Source organism: Hemicordylus capensis, chromosome 6 (genome assembly GCF_027244095.1).
Source record: "Hemicordylus capensis ecotype Gifberg chromosome 6, rHemCap1.1.pri, whole genome shotgun sequence".
In the NCBI taxonomy this organism is placed as follows: domain Eukaryota; kingdom Metazoa; phylum Chordata; class Lepidosauria; order Squamata; family Cordylidae; genus Hemicordylus; species Hemicordylus capensis.
In genome coordinates this window covers 63,321,585-63,328,149 of record NC_069662.1, presented here as the reverse complement: position 1 = coordinate 63,328,149, position 6,565 = coordinate 63,321,585, and the positions used below count along the sequence as shown (strand labels likewise).

The 6,565-nt window shown below is 45.2% G+C and overlaps 1 non-coding gene across 1 annotated transcript; it reads left to right on the top strand.

Moving 5' to 3' along the window:
* The first annotated feature begins 2,930 nt into the window (after positions 1 to 2,930).
* On the top strand, positions 2,931 to 3,037 carry LOC128332237 (U6 spliceosomal RNA). The gene has a single exon (XR_008310640.1). It is a non-coding gene; the product is annotated as a U6 spliceosomal RNA (small nuclear RNA).
* Positions 3,038 to 6,565: the final 3,528 nt, after the last annotated feature.

Sequence of the window (6,565 nt, the reverse complement as noted above, 5' to 3'; positions counted from 1 at the left end):
AAGAGATACCAGGCATATAGTATCTTTATGCCTGGTATCTAAAGTATCTATAGTGGCATATAGTATCTATATAAGTTTTGCATGGCAAAACTTGGAGAGTAGGGTTGGTCAAGGACAATCAGAATTCACCTAGCAAATTATAGCAGCATAGAAACTCTTTTTGCTATGAACATTGGAAAACCTAAAGAAGAAAGTGTAAATCATTAAATCAAAGTTTCTCAAGGGAGACCTGACCCAGGAGAATCAAAAGTTCTCAAGAGATACATGATGCATTCTGCTAAGATGGTATTTTCCCCATCATATTGTATCTGGGATCAACCTGAGAGATAACATTCCTGCTCACCCCACCATGAAACTTTTCATTGTGGCAAGAGGCAATGAACTGAGTTGGGAGAATAAAACAGATCCTGTATAAAAATTTGCTGAAGTACAGTCATCTTAGTAGGGGCATACTGTTTAATCACAGTGATGCTCTGCCAAGCAGATTGTTCTCTGATCCAAAGGTCACTTGTCCCACATTTATAAAGCACTGCTTTGGATGATAATTTCAATCCCATGAGATAGGAAGGGGGATGTGCCATGAGCATGCCCACCCTGACATATTTCATGGAAGCCCTAACATCCTTCCAAGTATTGCATGTGGGGAGGGGTGGTTCATCTGAATTAACACTCTATAGCAGGGCTGCTCAACTTCAGCCCTCCTGCAGATGTTGGCCTACAACTCCCAGATGTTGGCCTACAACTACTGGCCACTGTCCCTGGGGATTGTGGGTGCTGTAGTCCAAGAACAGCTGGGGAGCCTAAGTTGAGCAGGCCTGCTCTATAGGCATCCCAAATAATAAATAAATAAATAAATAAACTATTTATTTATTTATTTATTAAATTTATACCCCACCCAAACGTATGTCTCTGGATGGCTACCAACAATTAAAACACAAATAAAAGTTAAAACAGTTCAACATATAACACATATAAAAGTTAAAACAATACAATAATTTAAAAACCATAAAATTAACACTTGGGCCAGATATAGAGCAATGGTTCACATGAACACGCCAGGAGCATTTCCAGATAGCAGGCTTTACTGTGAGGCTAGTAATGCACCTGAATCAATAGCTTGCAGGGTCCTTGGGGGTAAATCTGGGACAATATGTGGACACACACCCTCCATTCCAGAGGAGAAGCAAGCTAAAAGCTCCATCTGGAAATTCTCCAGGTCCAGGAGAATAAAAGGAAATTATCATCCAAAGCCGTGCTTTATCATTTATAAATGTGGCCTTTGGATCAGAGAACAACCATAATTAATTAAAAGACAGCCTGGCAAGAACAAGGATTCAAGGATGAATGCCACTGCCTACCTACATTCCAGAGAGGTGAGCTGACAGCATGGTGCCCAATAGCCAAGAAATGTGTTGGAGAGACAGAGTGCTAAAAGCAAACCAACACATGCACAGCACAACAGAGGAGAGCTAGTCTTGTGGTAGCAAGCATGACTTGTCCCCTTAGCTAAGCAGGGTCTGCCCTGGTTGCATATGAAAGGGAGACTAGAAGTGTGAGCACTGGAAAATATTCCCCTCAGGGGATGGAGCCGCTCTGGGAAGAGCAGAAGGTTTCAAGTTCCCTCCCTGGCTTCTCCAAGATAGGGCTGAGAGATATTCCTGCCTGCAACTTTGGAGAAGCTGCTGCCAGTCTGTGAAGACAATACTGAGCTAGCTAGCTAGCTAGATAGTCTGACTCAGTATATGGCAGCTTCTTGTGTTCCTATGTTCCTAACAGATTTCTAGTTCATTGCCTTCAGGTGTCATGCCTCAGACTTCGGACTCAGAGGAGTCAGGGCAGGAATGGGAAGAATCGCCTGCTGGTGGGGGCTCAGAGGCACAGCAACAGGACTTGGCAGGAAGCCCAGACTCTGGAGCTGAAGATTCACAACAGCTGCCAGACATAAATTCTGATGGGGAGGAGCCTGGGATTTCACCTGTCTTGAGAAGACGGATCAAGAGGGAGGCTCAGTGGAAGTCACGCAGGCGCAGGAGATCACCAGAGAGGAAGCCGAAGTGCTGACTCAGGGGATCCTGATTGGCTGCTGGTTCTCTTAAGCCCTATATATTTGGTACTCTCTCAATCACTCAAGGCTATTTGCAATCATCTCGCTGGCTGCAGATAGTGTGCTAATTGAATTCTTAAACTCTGTCCGAGTTCCAGTTTGCCTTGTTTATGTTTTCCTGCTTGTTCTGCTAATTCCTTGCTTCTATCGTCCTTCGCTATTTGCATTCCTTGATCTGTGTTCTCTTTTCACATTACTCAGTTATTGTTAGAGGCGGGTACCTAGTTCTGTTCAGGGGGACTTAATTTATTTACTGTTTTCTTGTGAGCCTTTTATTTTTCACTCGTGCAGTTCTGCTGCCGCTTTCTGTTATCTAATCAGGGAGTGCTGAAGGGGATTGTAAATCCTGTTGGGTTAGCCGAGCTAACAGATTTACGACATCACCATTCGGACAGCTTGCCATGCAAATAACTTCTCCCCAGAGCCTCAAAGCCCTCACCACTGCTCTTTAATTTAGCAGGGGGAGAGCAACTGACCCAATCCATCCCCAGCACAGCATCTCTCCAGTGGATGTTGCTGGCATCTAGCTTATATTTCTTTTTTAGATTGTGAGCCCTTTGGGGATGGAGCCATTCATTCACATTCATTCATTTACCTACTTGCTTACTTATATAGATGTAAACCACTTTGGGAACTTTTGCTGAAATGCAGTATGTAAATATAGGGACACAGGAAGCATTCGTATTTGAGATTCCCAAGATATGAGAGCCTAGGTAGGAGGCAAAGGGCAGGAAGCCTCCCCACACTTTTTTTGTCTGTGTCATGAAATGGAAGGCCTTTGAGGCTGCGACCATTTATAAGTGCTTAGAAGACATGGCTATTGTGCTTACTTTGGTGACATGTAACAGTACTAAAATTGGAATGATACAGAGAAAATTAGTATGGCCCCTGTGCAAAGATAATTCCATATTTTCTTCCCTAGCCCACTGCTTTCCTTGAAGACTGGCTATTAGAAGATATCTGGGCAGAAATGTCTGTTCTTCTTGGTGCTATTTTTCTCTATTGCTGCTGGCTAGCAATCCCAGCTACCATGCTAAAAGTTCAGAGTTCAATTCTCCAGGCAGCTTGCAGCCAGGAGTGAATAGAAGACCATACCTTTAGAATTCCCTTTTGGGGGAATTTCCTCTCTGCCAGCTGCCACTCACGGGAGTCTCAAGATTTTATTTTATTTTTGGGGGGAGGGGTCTGTGTGGCAGAGCAAGCAGCATTCTAAGATCAATGCAGAAACAGAGAGGCAAATGCAGTGCACTCAGTAAGGTCTGTGGAAGCATGATGGGGCTAGGGTAGGATGAGGGGCGGGGTTTACTGGGCAAGGTGGCCAAATGGTGAAGGTGGTGGACTAAAAAAGCATTGTGCTCTCTACATGTAGGTTCAATCCCCACCTATCTGGCTGCTTTGGGACCCTGGAAGACAGCCTCACTCAGGAGGAAGAAGCTGTAGGCAGAACTGCACCTCTTAACACTCCATACTGTCAGATCACAGGGAACCATAGGCGGAACTGGGGGGGGGGGCAGGCAGGGCACATGCCCTAGGCGCCACTGAGGTGGGGGCACCACACCAGTTCCTCCCACCCCCACCCCATTGCCCACCTGCCCAGCCCCAGGGCCCCTCAGCCACTTGCCTCCAGTTCCGGCCTAGGAGGATCGGTGAGGCCTAGGATAGGAGCAGCCTGCAAACTGCAGAGCTCTTCTCTCCCCGCCTCTCAGCTGATCTGCAGGTGGGCGGGGCTTCCAGAGAGGCCTCCGAGTAGGCCTCCCTGAAGCCTGAACTTGAGTAGGCCCCAGCAAGCCAGGAAGGAGGCTGGCAGAGCTCCCTGCAGCAGACCAGCCCATCCAGCACAGCTTTTGCAAGGTAGGCTGTGAATTCCTTTTTGTGGTTACCCCCATATATAGGGATCTGCTTGCCATAGGGCTTTGATATGGGTGGTGGGGCGAGACTGAGAAGTCTCTGAATATATAATTTAAAACAGACTGAAAAATGTGCTGGCTTTAAAAACAAAAACTATCTAAAAAGGCCTATAAGTGGACTGTTTCAGGGCAGAAAATTAAAAAAACTTCTGGAACAAGTATATTTTATTTATTTTCATTCATTCATTCATTCATTCATAAATGCACTTATGTTCAAGTTGTTTTGCAACCCAGAAGGTCTGAGTGAGAACTGTGAAGCATGTGTTGTGCTTTTATTTTATTTTATTTTATTTTTCTTGTGTGTGAACTGCTCTCCAATAACTTGCAGGGACTTCAGGGTCAATCTGGCCAACATGTGAATGCAGCACCTCCATTCCAGAGGAGATGTGTGTTAAAGGGCTTTAAAAGCCTGGTGTGAAAAACCTCCTGGAATTAAACTTTACTGAATTTGTTCAGAATTCTGAGAAAACAAACATAGGCTCACCCTGCATGTTTGAAAGTCTCCTTTGCTAATCTGCAGTGAGGGGGCCATTTTAATCATTAGCGTTGCTAGTGTGTTCTAGGCATTAAAAGTAGCACAAATATATAGTACTCAATGTATATCACTATATACTGTGAAGTGTGCATGTGTGTATTCAGTGAAATGTATTTCCAGGCAGCATACTTATTTTGAAATATCAGACTTCAATCCTTGAGGGCCTGGGGTGTGTGGAGGGCCTGGACTTTGAGGGGCTGGGGGCCCATTTTAAAATCTCATCTTGGCCCATTCCAACCTTGCTATGCCCCTGGCGGTCACTACACATGGGTTTCTGCACAACACCTGCACAGAAGAAACTTCCATGTAGAAAATGTGTCTCTTGTAAATTGATCCTGAATTTTCCATCCATGACTGGGATATTTAAGAGTTAGAGTCAATAATAAAAGAACAGCACACTGCTTGTGACAGGAAGGGTCAAATTACAATGATTTCTTAGTCTGGCAGGGGCTGGTTTTGGCCCTGCCAGAACTTGGCTGTCTGCTCGTGTTGCAAATGCCTCTGTCTAGTGTAGCAAACTAATGTATCCTCCTCCCTCTTGGTGTCAAAGTAAGCACTGGTGTGGTGAATGCACATATACCCCATCATGAGCCAACAGTCATCATAAGACAAAGGCTGGCAGGAATCATTCACTGGTTTATAGACCCCACCACCACCTTCTTCTTCCCCTATTTTGCTAGTGGCTATTTGGGCAGGTGACCCTCTAGGACAAAGTCAAGTGTTTTTTTAAAAAAAGAATGAGATGAGACAGAGAAAATGACACTTGGAATCCTCGCATAACTCCTGACTGTTGTTCTAAGTTTTTTACAGAGATGGCTCATGTTTTCAGGTTTTGATCAACAACCATGTCTAGATGGTACAGTGTTCCTTTTAACAGGGATTTCCAGATATTGCTGACTACAAGTCCCATCATTCCTGTTTGGACAGGAGCGTAATTTCAGTGCTTGCCCTAGGTGCTATTTTCCCTAGTTACACCTCTGCAGGGAACCAGAGGAGGCAGAACGTGATGAGGTGGCCGAGTGGTGAAGGCAATGGACTTGAAATCCATTGTGCTGGGCACCAGTGTTCCCATGGAAACCACTGTCTCCCTATTTTCTCCACCTGAAATTTGAGGGTGGGGCCATAACTCAGTGGTGGAGCATCTGCTTTGCATGCAGGAGGCCACAGTTCAGACCATGGAATCTCCAAGTAAGGCTGGAAAGTCTCCTACTTGAAATCTTGGAGAGTTGCTTCCAGTGAGTTTTAACAATGCTGTGCTAGGTGGACCAAGATTGACTTGATGTAAGGCAATTTCCTATGTAATTTGGTGGAGAAAATGGGATGGACCTTTTACATCTGCTCTAGAATAACAAGGGGGAAATTCTATGCTTTCACCGCACCAAAGTTTTATTTTGTTCCAAGAAGCAGGTGATCCCTGAGGGCATAGAACTTCATCATTCATGTAGTGACCCTTCCTTGTATTCATAAGTAACAGTTATTCCCTTGTTCCCTGGGGTTAATGGAGTTGCAAGCCATTGTCCTCTCCCCTGCTTTGCCATATCACAGGAGGCAGTTCAGGATACTACCTGGCTCCCTGTCTTTTGCTGCATAATTCTACAAGGGCCAGCCCTCCCCTGCAGCAGAGAGAGAGAGAGAGAGAGAGAGAGAGAGAATGAGCACCTGTGTGAATCCTTCTACTGAAATGAAGGAAAAAATGATCCCACCACAGTTATTCTGTGGGAGTTCCCAATAGATATATGCCTTATATACAGCAGGAGCTAATTGTGGAGGTGGGGCACCTCCTTGCCAAGTAAGGACAGTGTCATCACTGTTCCAGTGCTGCTCCCATTGGGAATGATGGGAGCACTGTTGGAACAGTGATAACACTGTGCTTAGTAGATGCAGAGGGTAGCCTCCGTTACCTGCCTGCTTTCGAGCAGAATGTAGAAGCATGTGTTCATCTCAGTTAGAACAATAGTGGGTCACATTGTGCATAGCCAGAATGTGCAATGGAGAGGTGGGCTTTTCTCTTTTTACTGG